The sequence below is a fragment of the Callionymus lyra genome, chromosome 13 (assembly GCF_982586985.1).
Source record: "Callionymus lyra chromosome 13, fCalLyr1.hap1.1, whole genome shotgun sequence".
Taxonomy (NCBI): Eukaryota; Metazoa; Chordata; class Actinopteri; order Syngnathiformes; family Callionymidae; genus Callionymus; species Callionymus lyra.
The window spans coordinates 26,860,258-26,879,629 of record NC_141830.1 but is presented as its reverse complement, the minus strand read 5'-3'; the positions used below and the strand labels follow the sequence as shown (position 1 = coordinate 26,879,629).

The window sequence follows — 19,372 nt, the reverse complement described above, 5'->3', positions numbered from 1 at the left end:
GTTGAAACTCATTTGGCTGCGGAGTGTAATCACAATGTCACATAAAATGGATAAAATACTATTTATACATTTTACATTTTATACAGTTCTTTCCATTTTCTCCTTCCTGCCCACTACGGTCAGGTTATTATAAACCGTTGTTCGCCAACTACCCCTTATTATGAGTACAATAGAGGGAATACTCATTTTCTTCGTCTCAATCCAAGGAAGGTTTAAACTAAATTGTTCAAATATGAATCAAGTTAGAGCTTTTCAAAAGTCAAAAGTCCACCAACGTTTGTCCTTCTTCTAGCCCTTAGCAGATTCCACATCATTTTATCCGAATCATCAACTGAATATTGTTTAACTCAATTTAAAAGTGCCAAGATTAAAATTAAAAAAAAAGGTTTGCATTTTCAATTTAAAATACTTTTTGCGGTTTTGTAACATATGAAAATCTCGGGCAACGACAGGTACTTATAAGTACTAGTTCATTATCATTTTTTCATATATATTACAGTACATTGCACTACATAATACATAAACATTCTCCTCCTTTGAACTCAAGGAATATATTATCTTATCCACAGCAGATAATCTACTTTGCTCATAAAATATCACTCGTATGCAGTCAAATAAAAATAACAATATACAAATTATTGAACTAAATTATTTCGATAAAAACTAATTCAATCTTTAAATAGATACGCTTAAAAATACCCTTTAAATTGTAAAATAATAATTACCCATTTTTTAACATTTGAAAGGTTTAATTCAACCATTCAATATTACGATGACACTGATGTACTCGTCTATGGAAGTACAACAACAAACATTTTAATCATGATACAGTGTCTTGATTTTGAAAGAGCACTAGATGTCACTCTGCATTATAATATTTTGGCTCGGATCTCGCTCAATAAAACCTCCCTTTGTTTTCAAACCTGAGGGTGACATCCAGCAGTCTTTAAAAAAAAAGACACTGTATCAGACACTGTATCATGACACATTATCAAACTGATGCTGTATCACGAGGCCCCATCAAGATCACATCACTAACTTTGAAACATTACAGTCTTATCTGTAACACACCGTCATCAAACCTCATTTGTCAGACTTTCTTTCCGGCCAAATTCAAAGAGAATAATCGAATAATTTCGTCACTCCTCTGAGAAATAAAGACTAGTATCACGCTGAAAACATTCCTGAAGCAATATGATCAGCATTTTATATTTTGTGACAGGGGGAGGTGGTTGGGGGGGTATCATTAGATCAGGGGCTTCAAAGCACGAAGGTAGTCGCTCGTAGTAGCAATCAGTTAATGAGTCTTTTTGTTTTTGAACAACATCCTGAACCAGGAATTGCTCCGACAGCCTTTTTCCATTAGCCAATTAGCACAACGCCACCTTGACATACTTCCTCCGACTCTGCCGCTGTCGAAAGATAAGACGCCGCGTGGAGAGAGAACTTTGTCCGGGTTTTATGAAGGGACAGGATCGGGGAGTGAGGGAGGCTTATCAGTCTGGGATAGTTGATTGGTATTCCAGAGGCCCGGTGCTGAAGCTTCATACTCAGTTACAACCCGACGAGTCCATTGCCCACCGCTGCTGTTCTACTGGTGGACAACGAAGCTAAACATTCAAGGTCATCTCAATCCAAGATGTTTAGAAATACAGTTTTTCAACCGAATTAAAAACACAATTCTTGTGATTGTACGTCGAGCTTTCATCTGTTCTGGAATGACAGTTCAAAGGTCGCGTCAAAAACATCCCCTCCAGTAACATCAAAGCCGTCGTTCCTCCGTCTTCTCATTGTCCCAAGATATCTCAACTCCTCAAACGACCCACAGCGGCGTCATTAAAATGCAGACTCATTATCATGGTGTCGCTATAGCAACAGTGGAGCTGTAGCAGAGTAGGTGCTACATCTGTGTCACCGACGGAGAGACTGTAAATGTACAGTAAACACAGGAGTGACACTACTAAAGGAGAGTGTGATCTGAGGTGAAGAGGTACAAAATACAAATCTGGCAGTAAAGCTGACAGGGTGTCACGCAGGCTTGAAAAACCCTCTTTCTGCAAAGCATCACTTGGTGGGTTTTTCTCAGCTTCTCTCGCTGTTGGCAGAGAAGGTCACGGAACAGTCACGAGAAGAAAAAAACCTCTACTTCTCAGAATAATCGTGAGCACCAGCGAGGGGAGGTGTGGACTGATCCGATTCACGCAGACTGTGCAAGGACTGCAGTGAAGTGTGGTGTCGTGGTGCTGCAGACTGGAAAACGCCAGTTTCTGTCTGTCTTTCAAAAAAAACCAGCAGTATCCGGAGAGATGAAACTGAAGATGCATCTGTCAGCTGCATCTGAAGTGCTACTTTATATAACCGGCTGAACTTCTGCTGCCTCACTGCTGACGCAGCCGCAACACTTTTTTTGGACATACAGAAGAGGCGGACGGCAAAACCCGATTCCCACTGGCACTGACTACAAAGATAGATCCATAGGGGGAGGAGATTCTTTTCAAGTCCAGAACTAGAAGAGAAGTTTGGGAAGTTTTCAAAGGAATTTGGCAGACGTCAAATGTCAGGAATCTGCCGATACATATCCTGATACAAGGATATGATATATTGTGATATAGAGTGTACTCGACTCTGGTGTTTTGATAGTGTAGAAACAAGTATATATGTGTAGTATTGTCCAGTACTTGACTCTGGTGTTGCAGAATTTACAGCCCACATGACTCTTGACGAAGTCGTAACTGCTTTCATTTTCATCAACCAAAATATGTCCAAACATCAGCTTTAAAAGCTGCTGGAGTCACTGTATCCTCTCGTCCTCAGTGTAAAGGACGTAATGACTGCTACAATTTAGCAGTCGGAAGTTTAATTGCAAACAAAAGGAACAAACAACGTGAATATTTGCATGGAAACTGTAAAGAACAACAACAAATAACAACGACAGAGTAATGTTAAATATCGATACAGTATTGCGAGGTTAAAGTGTGTCCAACACTTATAATAACACCACTGATAGCATGGATTACTTCAGTTTGCGTGATTTAAACATTGTGTGTTGCATCACTGGTACTGCCGATTTATGATAAATTGTTGTCGTTTATGTTTAATTATGTTCATGCAACACTGAAAGTAAAGTCCTTGGATAGTAATACAAATATATATGCTTGTTCTTAAAGTATCAAATTATATATTGTATCGTCACATTCTTGCCTGTGTTGCGATGACAAACTTCTGTTCTAGATCTGGACGCAAGAGTTTCCTCTCCTTATGTCTCCTTGTGTAGGACTAAGGTGTGTTGAAGTCTCCATCTCTGCCTCAAACAAAGAGAAAACAACACGAACATTGAGGATCCACCGTCAGCAGCCTCCGCTCTAATCTGCCGTGTTCCGTGGACGAGGGAGGGGCTGTTCCTCAGAAGCCCCGGCTACAGCACTGAGCAGTACCACAGAACAGAACCTCCCAGTTGACAGTCGGTCCTTGTCATTACGATCTCATGATGTCTTAAAACATGAAGTGAAGGAAGTCCAGAGGTTTGTTCACTAGGATTCTCACTTTTGAGAAGGAAACTGAGACATGATCTGGAATTGGTTAGTTCATTAACCAGCGAAAGGAAATATTTGCTAATTGTAGAGTGTACGCAGTGAAAGAAGCCTCCCACCTGTTTGTGAGTGTATCTAACCCCGTCTACTCCGCCTGTGTGCTGAGGGATCGCCGCACCGGAGCCGTAACTCCCTACTGTCTGGATGCTCATTAAACTTGTATGAATAGTCGGCCTGGCAGCCTCTTGCCTGCCCGTCTGTCTGCACTTGGCTATTGTCTGGATGTCTGTCTGACTGGCGCATTGTACTGGTGGAGCCTTGGCTTTAAAAGGAGTTTCCTCGAAGAACAATGGCGAATAACGTGGTCTCATGTGGCAGGGGTGACCCGTACACGTTACACCGAAGCGATCGTATGAATGATGAAGGAAATCTCTGCACCCTCACTGCTGAAGCATGAGGTCTGAACAGTGATGCGACGGGGCAAGTACCATCGTCGGTCGGGGCACTTCCTGTGTGATGACGCCACTTCGACTGAACGACCAAGAATAACATATTTATAAAAACAAAAAGACGAGTTTTACCCCCAAAAGGAATTTCGGGGTTAGATGGCACGACACCAAATAAATTTTAACATTTGTACGTCTAAAATTAGAACAGCCATTTATTTGCTAATCCCTGATAGTGATTTACTACTACGTCTACTAGGTGATTTATTTTTCGAAAAATAAGTTTCAGGAAATCAGCCGCCTGTTTGGTTGAAAGTAAGGTAAGGTAAGGTAAGGTAAAACTTTATTGATCCCTCAGGAGGTCTCCTTTGGGAAATTGTTTTTTACCAATAGCCAGCAATTTTTCATAAACAATAAAAAATAATACATAAAAAATAAAAAAGTCCCAAGTGTCGTCAGACCAGGAAATGATCAAATCAATACTTTGTACAAAGTGACATTCAATAGTCCAGTTAAAGTTTAGTTCACTCCTAAAAAAGTTTTAAAAATACGTTTGTGTTTGCAGCGTGTGACGTCTTCACGTACGAGGCGCCCGATGGAAATATTAGGACGGACTGAAATGATTCTTACAAGAAGCATGAAGTGTAAATTGGGTAAAACACAAACACACACACACACACACACGAGGTGTGTATTGGCAATAATCCAGAGATACAATGCATATCAGGGGCAACAATACAATATATTGCGATACTATAGGAACAACGTATATTATTAGCTTTCTTTTTTAAGAATTAAATTGTATGTCAATGCAAACACAGAATGGTTACATGTTAACATTAGCTTACTGAATTAATTTGTATTTGAGAAGAGACGCAAATACTCCTTTGCTAGTATTTCTTGTTAGTTTAAAAAAAATACAGTATGTAGACTTCTGTTAAATATCAATAAATTGTCGAGGAAAAAAAGAGACATTGAAGTGTATCAATATATTCTTACACCACTACATAAAATATCAAATACGAGTCATTCAGGCATATTCAATTATTATGGAAGGATTGTATACATCAGTAAAATAATAACATTTATATATATATATAAATATATACATACATACATACATACATACATACATACATACACACCTGTACAAACATTGGAGATGTCACAATAACTTAACATTAGTATTAATACATACATTTCTAAGCACCAATATCCAGTAGTGCAAAACCTGTGGTGATTGTTGATACAGATAATAATATTAATTATATTTATATATAGCACCTTTCAGACATCTAGTTACATAAAAACCGAAATAGAAAAAACATTAATTTTAAAATAAAACAGGAGATTGAAAATCCACACTAGTAACAACAACATTGTACAAGATGAATTTGAGTTAATAAGATGGAATGTTAGATTAGTATGTCAAAAAATGTTTCAAAATAGAGTAAAAACCCATTAAAGAATTGACAAAAGAGAAAAGGATGACATCACCTAAAGGCGGGTCTGTAAAAACTATTATAAAGGGAATTAAAAAGAGGATGGAATTGGACTTTTTTTTTCTCAGAATAAATATTTTAGCACGTATGAATATCTCAATTGGCAAACCTAATACGGCATCTTCATACTCTCAACTTTTCTATTGATGGAAACTAAAAATCACAAAATTTAAAGCAACAACAACCTGCGTGTTCACGCCGAGGATTGTATAAAGACAACTTTGTTCGTGTGTTGCCATAGCAACAGCACCACTGGGGGTCATAAGTTTAGGAGAGGCACAGTTTCTACGATCCAGGAGAGGCAGTTGAACGCTGGTTTGAGATTCGCGGGGAATCCCGATCCGTGCACTAATAATAATGAACCATAGATGATGTGAAATAATGAAAAATAAGCCTGTGATGATCTGTATGAGGAGCTCAGGGATGTTGGAGTGAAGCCTAGAGTTGCACCAGTGTGGAAAACAAAAAAGATATGGACTGCTGCTCTGGCACTTGAGGCTGTGCATGAAGCGCAAACCTGCCTGTTAAAGAAAAAACTACTGTACAAGAGTTTGTTGTTACATTATTATGATTTTTATTCTGCATCCCACAATTCCAAACAAGACTGTATGTGCTGCACTGGCTGTGCTTCCCTTCTTGACTGGGAGAGACAACCGTGGCAGAGGCCAATGTGCGTGTGCATGTGTGTGTTTGTGTAAGATCCGTGCAAGGGAAGAGAAGCCCCAGTACCATTTATACACCGTGTCCCAGCAGGGAAGAGCGAGGCAGAATTTCGGACCGTTGCAGAATTAATTTAAATCTCATCACGTGGCTCCTCTGGAGCAAAGTGCTGCACCGCGCTCAAGTGCCTGGCTTGTTCTGCATAGCAACAAAAGCAGCAGTTTGGCTTGTTCGAACTAAACCGTGGATAGACGATGCAACGCAACCACCGGCGTCACATACATATCAAATGTACGTCTCTCAAGCTTCATCTGTAGTGCAAGGGTCAAGAATCCTCACATTTGTAAAATGATACAAAACAATAATCACCTAAACACATAGAACCAGAGATGCACAGCCTACATTTCTATCAGGTTCAATATTGCACTACAAAAACAACAACTATGAGTTAACTTGCTATTGTTGTCGGACAATGAATAACTCACCACAGTACCAACTAAAGACAACGATACCTTTTTTTTCTCTTCTTATAGCAGGGATAGTTAACTGAAAATTCAATTTCACTCATTTTCTACTCACCCTCATGTCAACTAAGGGTTGGGGTTATTTTCAGGGTGATCTGTGTCTTTTAAAAATTACAGGCAGAAATGTATGTTCATATAACGTCGCTAATGGCACTCATTTTCTTCGTCCAGCTCGTCCAAAAAGACGCACTAAAAACATCCAAATACACACAATTTTTTATGAGTGTTTCCTTTACCTATGTAGCATGTCTTGTAGCTTCTGCACGCTTTATATCATTTTCTGAACAATTTGTCAAGTCAAGGCTTCAATACAAGAAGAACATTACATCTAAAAGGCATTTGGATGTTTTTAAGTGTCTTTTTGGACGAATATAAAAACAAAAAACAACTGAGCTCCAGTCGCTACATTAAAATGAACATTTTTGTCTTTAACTCTAAAAAGAACGGATTACTATGAAAATAATCGCAACATGAGGCAACATGAGGGTGAGTAGAAAAATAATTGCAATTTGAATTTTGATTTTAAACTATTATTTCATGTTTCAAACTACATTCTGAATATTCTTTTTTAAAGAATCAACATTGTTAGTCCACTTACACCTCTATTATCTTATGACAGGTATTCACTGACACTTTCTAATATATTCATGTCCAAATTAGTTGAGTAAACGGATACATTTGCTCCACCAGTTGGATCTTACACCTTTCATCGCAATCTCACAGTCATAGTCCAAACAAATCAAAAAAAAAAAAACGAACAAATCCAAGTTGTTGGTTTAGCCCCATTAAATCAAGGGAGCTCCAGATTCATTTTAATTATTTACTGCATTGATACAGATCCGCTTCTAAGTTTGGTGAGAAAAATACATTGTTCCTTAACTGGCCAAAATTAGAAAAGAATAAAAGCTCTTTTATCAAGAGATGCTGTTAAATAATCAAAATGATTGACCTCAAAATGAGAAGCAAAGCAAAAGATTTGAAGAGTTCCACTTCTCAGCTCCTTTGAATACACCACGAGAAGAAGCGAACAGGAAAACCACAGAATAAAATCAGGGTAATTTGTCCTTTTAGAAGAATCGACTTATTTGATGTAAGAATAGATATGAATAAAAATACAGAACATAGAAAAGCTTAAAAAAAATAAAATCAGATTAGTTGGTTTTTTGAATTCCAGACAAACATCTGGATCCACGAATCATTTGTAGATTCCTCACTCTCTGTAGTACAGAAGAAGTTGTCAAGGCAAGTTTGAGATTTCTTTTAGGACCAACTGTTCTACTGTGCGTGTGCAACGACACTTCAAATGCAAGAAAAAGCTGTAGATTTAAATATAAAATGTAGGGCAATAATTGACAAAATATGCATTAAATTTAATCAAATAAAATCACAAAGCAAAGGTTAAACCCCGTTTAAAATGTCTACAATTATACAACAACTTTAATAATTGGTAACGATTGAATAACCACAAACCCGTCTATGACTCTAGCAAGAGTTACATCATTAAAGAATAAAGATGACACGAGGAAAGCAAATTCCAAATATAACCTTACTTTTATATACATAAATAAAATTCTATACCATTGGGCACAAACGACCACAATTACATCTACATTTTCTTTGATGGACTGTTAGTTTCAAGACGAAGAAATAGTCTAAATAAGTAGGGAAAAGTGTACATTTAAAAAAGGATTTATCTACATCACTAAAGTTCACTTGAGTATGCTTAGTTCTCGCACAGTCCTACAGAGACCATCTCAAAATGACCGCCATGAACTGATCCTTGTCTGGACTAAGATGATTTTTTACTTAGGGCCTTACAAAGGAAGGTTTTTAACTAAATTTGAGCTGTGTGGGTCAAATATTAATCAAGTAACAGCCTTTTTAAAGTCGCAAATTCTCTAACCTTTTTGACCGTGTTTTAACCCTTAGCAGCTTCAGTGTGATTTTTTTTCACATCATGGCCTTATTCTTCCTGAAACTCCTCCGACTACTGGAACATCCGCAACTGCTTTGACCTTATTCAGTCTCTGAACACTGTAGGAGGCACAGTGGCCTATATACACCATGCACTGTGTTCAATCATGGATCCTTCAATTGCAAACCGTTCTCCTGCTCGCCGGCAATGTAGAAAGACCTGATTTAAACCTTCGCACACACTTACAGAGGGCAAGCTGTAAAAATATCCAAGTGTCACCCACTCTTGAGCTGATGGCTACATTACTATGGTTACAACAGTGAGAGTATAATTGAGCAAGCTTGTACACAGCAGAACAAAACCCAGCAGTGCTCAATCAGTGTCATGGCAGCAAGAAAGACACACCGGGGTCTAAGAACGCTGTGTTTTACGCAACACTTGAGATTGTTTTTTCATTCAAACAAATTTTTTTCTTATAAGTGCAGCAAAAATAGAAAATCCGTGAACACCAGGCGCAGATATTTTCTCGACACTGGGTCACGGAACAACCCTGTCACACAAACACACTACGACGAAGGCCAACGCGTCCCTCTGACTTCATTTGATCCACAGGGTGCGAGTGGGAATGAAAAGCAGATGGTCTGTGGAGCAGAGGTGTCGGGCCACACGGTCAACGGTATATTTAGTCTTGTACTGAAAAAGGGGCTATTTTTTTTTTTTTTTTTTTCAAACAGTTCGCAGACTCAATGAGAAGTGTGTAATTTTGGGTGTGGTTGGTCTAGAAAACTGGAAAGTGGAGTAGGATGCGGGTTATATTGCTGCGAACCACAAGAGAGAAGAGCAGGGAACCAACTAAACAACAACCATGAACATGATGCGTCCTGGTCCTGGGTTCAACTCCCAAAACGTTAAAGTTGCCTGACTTCGTTTCACTGGGTGTTTTTTTTAAATGTTTATCATTATCAAAAAAAACAACTAAAAACAACCAAGGCCTGCCACTGATTTCTCTAAGTTTATTGTATAGTACCATTTTATGTAATCAGTTACTCATCTGGTCAAAAGAAGGACACATTTTATATATACATTATGTTTATTTTTAATGAGGAGGGAGAAAGAGCAAATAACATTATATTGAGATCACCATCAGATGCCTTGTGACCAGAAAAATGTGGATGTTAAGATAGCCATATATGATCACAAGTTGCTCATTTTGTATCATCACATGGACAAAATAAAAAGGTGTGTTTAAGTGCACAAAGAAACGTAAAGAAGACATGTTGTGTGGTAGACCCCGAGTAATAATTATTTTTTTGCCCTTAGTCCAACATCTATAATTAAAGAATTCCATTGACTATCTTAAAGTGTGCAGATTGTTTAATTAGGCCAAAAAACCCAACAACTATGAAGTCGAGCTGAGATATTTAACTTCTTGAGGTCATGATTTTGTCCAGCCTGTGGGCCGCTCAACCCTTCTACTATCATTTACTGTTGAATGTGAGGGTGAAAATAGATACACATACAGGCTGCAGGATATTGTAAATGTGTGCGTGTCTCTATTAATGCAATATTTTTTTCTTTCACCTAAAAATGTAACTGCGTGCACGTGAAGTGTAGAAGTACAAATTGACAACTTTACAGAATGTGACAGTGATTGGTGATTGAAGTGCACATTTAAGAAATGCTTCATTTATAGAATAAAAAATTATAAATTGCACAAATTTTCAATATTCATATCGCACGTGCCAATATCACGGTATCGATATTTTTTCGAGATATCGTGCAGCCTTAGTGTCAACTGCACGTTGCTCCAGGAGGGGCCATGTTGCATTATTCAAATTCAACGCCTTTGGCCTTTGCCGTAAAGCAATGCAGATCAGTGGCAGCTTTTTAAAACATTCATTTTCTACGGATAAATGGGCCGCGAACTATCTTGAGTTAAATAGCCGTGGCCTAGATAGTGGTTTGTTTGAATCACAGTGAAGTAACTTGTAGAGTTTCCCAAACAAAATGTACTCTTGACGCGTTAGAAAAATTCTAGTCAATATGGAAATGTACAGTACAAAGGGAATGTGTCTGTCAGCATTGCATATTTTGCGAGCTGCTGGCCATCGAAAGCGAATCTGGGGTTAAGTTCCAATATTGTATCTGAGATGCAACACAACAGAAGCGCAGATGTATCTGGTGTAAACTGACAGACACTGTCTCATCATTTTCTTATCAGGAATTCACGGCAAACTGTAGGTATGTTTGTGTGCGTCAGTGAAACGGAGTTCCTGCGTGTCTAATAGCGCTCCCACCTGTCATTCTCCAGCTTCCCTGCGGTGATGGTGGCATGTGAATTGTCACCAGCTTCCCCGTCACTACTCTGGCGCTGGCAGGAGGGGCACCACTGGGGTTTGCCAGGAGCTGACGTGGTGCAGTGCAGTCTCAGTCAGTGAGTCCTCTGTTTACCCTTTCCCTCCTCCACTTTTCCAAACTTGAGACTTTGGAGAATTAGTGGGGGAGAGAAGCCAATTCCTATGCATGGTTAGGCGCGGTGACCTAAATGAGATGCAAGAGCTGAATCTCTTTACGTCTTCATGGGTTCAACTGCTGATGTTGTCGAATAGAAATGAGCATCTACAAAATAAGTGTTCGGATCGACTTACAAATGATCGATAACTGCGAAGAGCATCGTCTAATCTATCTGTACAAATTAATCTCTGGTGCATCAACACCTCGACTGAGCTCGAGCGCCTCCATTCCCCTCCTCTTAATAAGCATAAGCTAACACTACTTCAGGTGAGATTCAAAGAGACGATGTATGGGGTACGTGTGAAACAACGGTGCAATTCAATCAGATTTACGCAAAGTGTGAGAAGCACAAATAGAATTCTTGAAACATCCTTCATATAGTGTATGTTTATATAGTAAAGCAAGAATGAAATGACACAATGAAATTACAAAAAAATGAAAATCGAAATGATGGTACATGGGAAACTTTTGGATGATGTAAAGTTATGAAGCCAAAAGAGATAACAAAAATCAGTCAAACAATCCCACTAAACACACAAGTTTCATTTGAAAGAAATTGATAGATGAGTCAGCGAGCACTGACTAGTTTGACTTGGGCAGGACTGTGTGTTCTAGCATTCAAAAAGAATATAGTTGCGTTAAATTAATGTATGAAACAGTTGTGATTGGTTGACTGGGCGGCAAAGTATTGTGGGATCTGTTCAAATCCCTGTTAATGGTTTGTTGAGAGAGATGGCTCTGACTGCAATTTTGAGTTTGCAAGTAAAAAAACATTAAATAGTAAATACTTCGCTGTTATAGTTGAATTTGTATTTGTGGGGGAGGGTTGGGGTTCAGAACGGAACCTCGCAATAAACGAGAGGACCACTGTAACCTCGCTGATATTCATTCGTGTGCATTGTCCTCCCCCCTTTGAACGTCACCTTCAGCCGATGATCTCATCATTGGGTTATCTTAGTCACCCAACAAGTTGTCTAAGATGAGGGCGAACACACTGCAGGCAAAACCAGTTTCCAGAACGCTGGTACAAAAGCCGAGTTTGGAGGTTTGTGACGTCACCAGCGTGTCTCTACGGGATGCGTTGACACCAACAGCAATCCTCCGAAGCTGCGAGTCATTACCGGGGGAAAAAACAAGCCCACGACTGGACATGTGATGCAGAGAACGGATGACCGTTCCACAAAAATCACAGGGAAGAAAATGTTTTTTACTGAAAGACAAACAAGATTCTTACTTTGTACGGCAAAAAAAAAAAAATTCTTAGCAAGTAAAATGCATTAAATGAATGAAGATGTTAATCTTGGCAGGTAATCGTCAAGTACTTTCTGAAATGTAAAAAAAAAAAAGAAGAGGGAAATTAATTTGGCCCAATCGGTCATTAAGATCCTCAAGATAAAGGATTACAAATGACACTATGAATCCGTATCTTAAACAAGTTTGTTGCTTTCTGACTCATCCTGGACGTCTGTAATCACATGTTCCCAGAGACAAGTTTGGTCTTGAAATAACAAATATTGGATGCAGTTTTCGTGTGTGTACATGGAAAACATCTTGGTGTGGGAAAAGGCATCATTCCAGAACCAGAAGGTATCTAAATGAAGATAACAGTATCGGTATCAAAAACTTTTGATCGATACCAGCCCTATAAATCTCATGTAAACCTAACCCTAACCCTCTTTTTCTTAACATAACAAATAATCCCTAGAAATGTAACATATTATAATCTGATATAAAATAATGTAAATCTGTATAAAAAGATCTGCTTCCTCTGGAGTATAAAGGGGACTAAGATTCAAATGATTTCAGTTTCCTTGTGTTACTCCTAACAATAGGATCCGGAACAACATGAAAACAACCTTACTGTGAAATTCTTCAATTAAAAAAATGGGAAATAAATAGTCAATAATCTTACGAAATCAATTCATAACAAGGTCTTAATTGATTAAATTAAATGTCTTTTTTTCAAGCTGAATATCATTCAGTTTCAAAACCGCTCCTGGCTTTCTCTGACACGTTAACTTTCCACCAGCTGACGAGAGTAAACAGCTAAAGGCCTCTGGAACATGTGGATCACAACACCACACAGCTGGACGTTTTGGCTGCGATATCATGCGAGGTCACACTAGATTGAGAGTGTGTGACACGATGGGAAAGTCTACATTTCAGAGAATTGACGGAGACATTTTAAAAAACCATGCATGGAATAACAAAAATAAGTTGGCGTGTCGATGGGAATTTTGGTGGTGATGGGATAATCCCTTGCGTTTTACCAAAGGTAGGATGCGACATCTGTACATCCCCATAATCCCTGCAAGCAGGAAACACTCCCCAAAATAAGATAAAAATAGATTCAAAGATGCATTTTCCCAACCACACCAACAAGATTAATAAAATATTTAGTTTCATTATGATAAATAAACAAAAAAAATCTTTTCCATGTCATTGCAAACTAACTGTACGGCGTCGTTCAAATAAAGACGCTCCGTGACAGACTTCTGAGCGTCTCCGTGAATGAGGGTTTCCTTTGATCAACTGGGGGGCTCACGGTCTTTGATTATTCCATCGCCAACGAAACGAGATGCTAGTCGTTCTACATTACATAACGTAATCTCTGATATTGACACTTCACAAGTGGAAAACATGTGAAGAACAAACACAAATTTCTGTTCACATGGGAAGAGCAAGAGTGCAAAGATTTGTGTGAATTCAAGTTGGTACCCAGAGGAATACGAGGTAGGACTGTGACAGGCAGGTTAATGTGCTCTGATCGCACTCACTTAGATCTATTCAGGAATCGGTTGGTGGAGCAAAAAAAAAAAAAATTTCATTTTTGTATAATCATTAGAATAAAAAGGGTATTTCCTTAAAGATATGACGTGAAAGTAGCTGAAGCTGCCAGAAGGTATTAGTTCCCCTCTCCGTCTCCATCCTTACTGTCCGGATATGGAACTTTCACAATCATTTTAAACCCATAATCAATAAGGGCAAAAATTGCTTAACATCAAATCATCCTAATTGAAGACGTTCCTTCAGTTTTACATTCCCCATAACACTTACTTAATATGTCTATTATGAGGACATCAAATAAATATGGACACCAATGATTCCTTCCTGTGGTCGAGGTGTTATAGGTCTCTCTTTTATTATGGTAAAATTATCTATAAATAACTGTAATTTAAATTGTATACCCACATGCTCGTGAATAATATGTCTGAATTAGATTAATCTGTGGTAATACAAACCACCCAGTAACACTAACAATCTATAAGTTTTGATGCCTTACATCTGTGGTTCAAGGGCTGGGTATCGGTTATACACACACACTTCCTTAATTATACTATTTTGAAATACCTATTAAATCTAACAAATAGAAACAAATCTGTCGTTAAAAATATTCGGCTTTGGTAAATTCCCACTCTTTATTAAAAAAGAAAACCCTAAATAATTTCCAGTACAAAAAAAGACTGTCACTTTCATCAGCTTTTCCTGATCAAAAAAATCTACATTATCAAGTATCAATAACGTATAAGGTACTGAAACTTCACACCAAAAAACATCGGTGGCATAAAAACCAACGTTGGCAGTCCTAGTTGGTGCGCAACCTATTTTTGCCACATCAGCATTATATTATCACACCGATATTAACATAAAGAGTCCATATCATTTTTTATATCATAAGTTTTACTTATTTTTCACAGGCGTATTTTTATTCGTAAACTTGAGTGCAATGACCATCTTGGTATTCAAGAGAAATTAGACACGTTTTTGCCCTTTTTGTGTAGTCATTGTCTTAAATATTGTTAAATATGTATCATTCTAGATCAGGGGTCATCGACATAAGGGCTCTGTAAGGGTCACATAAATATGTCACATAGAAATATTCGATTTTTATTCCGGGACGATTTCTCTCGTCGGTGCTTCAAAACCGGACGGACGTAAAAAGTAGCAGTACGGAGGTATTTGGCATTTCACGTAAGTAAGTAAGTAAGTAAGTGTAGAGCACATTTCCAGACCAGCGTCACAAAGCGCTTAAACAATCAAAACAATACCCGATAAAATATACACTTAAAATAACAGAGAGACAAACACAGGAGTCTCGGAGAATCAAGGAGAAGCCTGCACTTATAAAAATGTCTTAAAATGTTCCTGTTTGTCATTTTGGACGAAGATTTGTCTATAACTGTAAAAAAAACAGATTCCTCCCTTAGTCGACATGCGAGTGAAGTTTGAATGTTGAGTGAACTAACCATTTAATTTTAAGAAAGTGGAAATCCCAGCGGGTTTTTTATAAAGACCCACAAGTTCCAGGATCCCGTTTATTCCAGAATCATTGTAGTTTTGAAGAGTACATCACGTATCATCTGCTGTCGTCCATGATGTTTACATCCCTGGACTGGACCTGTGTTGCTATTTATTCAGACAGAAGTTGGAATTTGGATCACCGGGTCAGAACTTAAGTTCTGGCCATGATGGGTTGTAACCACGCCTGTGCCCGGCCCTGCTGCTGTGTGTGTGTGTGTGTGTGTGTGTGTGTGTGTGTGTGTGTGTGTGTGTGTGTGTGTGTGTGTGTGTGTGTGTGTTCGTGCGGTGGTGGGAGAGAGAAGGGGTGTGTGTGTGTGTGTGGGGTGGGGGGGGGGGGGGCGTCACCCGGGGTAACGTTCCACCTACATCACACAAATACACAAACAACACAACATCCAAAAAGTTGCTCTCAGAACCTGAGCGTGAGCGAGGATGGAAGCCGGGCGGGTTGAGAGCGGGATACAAAACAACCCCCGAATCTATGAATCCCCCCCCCCTTTCTCCTCCTCCTCCCCCCCTCCCCTTCTCGCCAGCGACGTAACAACATGTCGGCAAAGGACGGCCATGTTTTGCTGGTTATGTCGACACGGGGCGGAGGGAAAAGTAGACACGACGTCGCTCCTCCGCGTCTTTCGGCACGACGTATGGCGGTCAAAGTGCAACACGGGGGGGGGGGGGGGGAGGGGTGACGTGTGCGCGTGGCGTGGGGGTGTCAGCCCGCAGGTGTCAACAGCACCGCAGCCCAAAGTTCACGCGGACAACTTAACCTACACACAGTTGTTGAGACACTTTTGGCTGTTGTTGCGCCCGCGGAAGAATCTTACCTGCTCGCCGCGGTGCTCAGGTGCGAAGCTCGCGCTCGCGCTCGGGTCAGGACAGACAACAGGCGACGCGAGGAGAGCCGACGATCACAAGGAGGATCTTACGCCAAAAGCCACATGACCGCCGACGTCACGGGACGCATTTGCATGGCCGAGCCGGCGTCCGAGCACATCCGGGAAAGTTTGTGCCGAGCGTTGGAGGCGCGAGGCTGGCGGGCGAAACTGGCGGCGTCGACATGCGTGACGTCGCGCGCGGACGTCAACTTGTCCCCGTTTCGACCTGATTGAACGTGAAGTCATGAGAGAGGCGTGGGTTTCCTGCGCAGGCCCCGCCCACCGCCGCCATGTGAGTCGCCGCTGCGACGCAGAGAGAGACGCGCTTGAAACTGCTGTTACACGCTCACACACACACACACACACACACACATGTGGAGTCACACACACACACGCACATCTGGAGGTGAGTCTGAGGTCAGCTGATCCTCGGTGTTTGTGTCCTCAAAAGACTGAGATGTATATGACAGATAGCGTAAACAGCGACCCCCGGCGGCTGGACTGTGTCAGGCCTGGGTCATCGAGTCCACTCGATGTCAAGAACTTATGTTTTTTACACAGTCAGATCAGTAACTAAATAACTTTTCTCAACCCCTGTTTAAGTCTTTATCAAGAGATCCTAATCACATTTATATTTTTGTATTGTACATAATGTATATTATTATTTTATTTATTTATCAATTCACATGTATTTATTTTTAAATGTATTAATCTCTTATCCTTATTTAATGCTAATGTCTTGTTCATGCACGCTGCAGGAAGGAGAGATTCTACCGCTCCTCTTCTTCCAACTGCACTCAAGCTATTTAGTAAAGAAAATAAAAAGTATTATTTAGTGTTTATAACTCTCTCACCACTGTGTATATGTACATATTGCAGTAGTTTATAGTTGTTGATTTAATTACCATTGTTTTTTGCTTTTTTTATTATAGTTATTGTTATTTATTTAATTTTCTTTTTATAGTTGTTGATATAGTTATCGTTTTCTAACTGTATTTTTATAGTTATTGATATAATTATCTTTCCTTTTTTTTCAAATATTTTTTATAGTTGATAATATTTTATCATTATTATAAATATTATACATAATGTGCTTTTAGACTGTGGGAGGAAAGTGGAGTAAACCCAAGTGAGAACATACCAACAGCACCTTCAGTTCCACACGGATACATTTTGTTAATGTTGTTTTGAATGTGTTCTGTGCGTCCTAATGTAAGTAAGTAAGTAAGTAAGTAATATTTATTTATATAGCGCTTTTCGAGACCAGGGTCACAAAGCGCTTAAACAATCAAAACAATAATCAAAAAAGCACATACTTTAAAGATCAAGATAATACTGAGAACAACACAGGAGTTCGAGAAATTCAAGGAAAAGCCTGAACAAATAGAAACGTCTTAAGATGTTTCTTAAAGGAGTCAGTAGACTCCATCAAGCGCAAAGAGAGAGGAAGATCGTTCCAAAGCTTAGGAGCAACAGCCTGAAAAGATTTCTCTCCTCTGGTCCTGAGCCGTGTGCATGGAACCATAAGTAGATTTTGATCCACAGACCTCAGAGCCCGAGCTGGGGTGTAAGGCTGGATCAGATCAGTGATGTAAGGAGGAGCCTGACCATGAATAGCTCTGAAAGTAAGAACCAGAATTTTAAAGTTGATCCTGAAAGAAACTGGAAGCAATGTATGTCCTGCTCAATCAACTAATACTGTATATCCCCACTGTGGGAATAATAAATGTAATCAATATTTTGTGTTCAAAATGACCTCAAAATTGACAGACTTCATAATCAAATGTCTTATTCTAGTAACAAAATGAAAAAACTTTCACACAGATGAAAAAATAAAATGTAAGTCAGAGAAAATGTCTTAAAATAAATTCTTAACATGTGGAATTTTACAGCTTAAATATTTCTTCACTATTCTATTAGGGATGAGATAAAAAGACGTGCAGTTATAAAGACAAAATATATGAACTATATAAGTGATTACCTCTGTAACACTGATGTCATTTACTTGCGACAAACATCTTCATTTGAAGTGAAGTATCTGCTAAAACCTATATTTTAGTTCCTGTGCAGGTTTAACATTATTTGGGAATTATAAAAAAAAATATTGCATTATTTGTAGACGGCTATATAAACTCAAGTCAATTCTTTATTTTAATTTGGTATGTTTTTGACATGAAATTAATGGGAATAAAATAATAGTGGATTTTCTAAAGATGACGTACAGATCACAGTCAAATATAATATAATGTTATATAATATAAACGGTCTTTCATATTGATGTTGAATTGTTATTGTTCAAATGAATTTTAAGAAATGAAAATATATTCACATAAGGTGAAAAGATCCAGGAAGTGGCAGACATGGAAAGAAATACTTATACAAATTACTTACTTACTTACTTATACTTTACGCGGTTGAGGTTTTATTAAATGATCTAAATCTCAAAATATTAAAAAGTGTTACACCAAAAAAAAGGTAAAATATAAATATACACTTAATCTTTATGGGAAACGTAGCGATGACTAATTTCGCCTAAAATGCAGTTTGGAAAAGATTCCACTAGATGGTGCTAAAGTTCCGCCTCTAGCTTGACTTGCCTGGCGACATTATTGAAACGTTTCAATGAACTGATGCTTTATACTTGATTATTATTATTATTATTATTTATAAATAATTCAATTGTTTTAATATATAATTTAATTGAAAAATCGAAAATACTTCTAAAGTGATTTTTTCTTTCCACACACAGAGTTCGATATTCGATTTTTAAATTAAATATACGTCACAAAACACATACATTTTAACAATATTCACTCTTTTTTTTCATGAAATTATTAATTAAAAGAAAATGTAATCTTTTGATCTAAAAAGTATTGAATTAATTAATTCAGTAAAATCTCATTATTTCAATAACGTGATGACACTGATATACTTACAAACTGAACTATTATATTGTTGCTCATGGGTCCGTGTTGAATATCATGAGCTTCCACCCAAATCTTTATTGAGGTTGCAGGTTAGATTTCTGGGTGTGCGTCTGATGAGGTAATCTTTTATTGCGCACTTACAAATGGAGGTGATTTCTTTCCTTCATTTGAGAGTTT

General features: G+C 38.5%; 1 protein-coding gene across 1 annotated transcript in view; it reads right to left on the bottom strand.

Annotated features, from left to right (window-relative positions):
- Positions 1 to 16,477, bottom strand: part of zhx2a (zinc fingers and homeoboxes 2a) — a 31,054-nt gene extending 14,577 nt beyond the window's left edge. The window contains exon 1 of the mRNA XM_087805598.1: positions 16,218 to 16,477. The gene's annotated coding sequence lies outside the window, so the exon portion shown is untranslated. The remainder of the gene's footprint in view (positions 1 to 16,217) is intronic.
- Between the last annotated feature and the right edge of the window lie 2,895 nt (positions 16,478 to 19,372).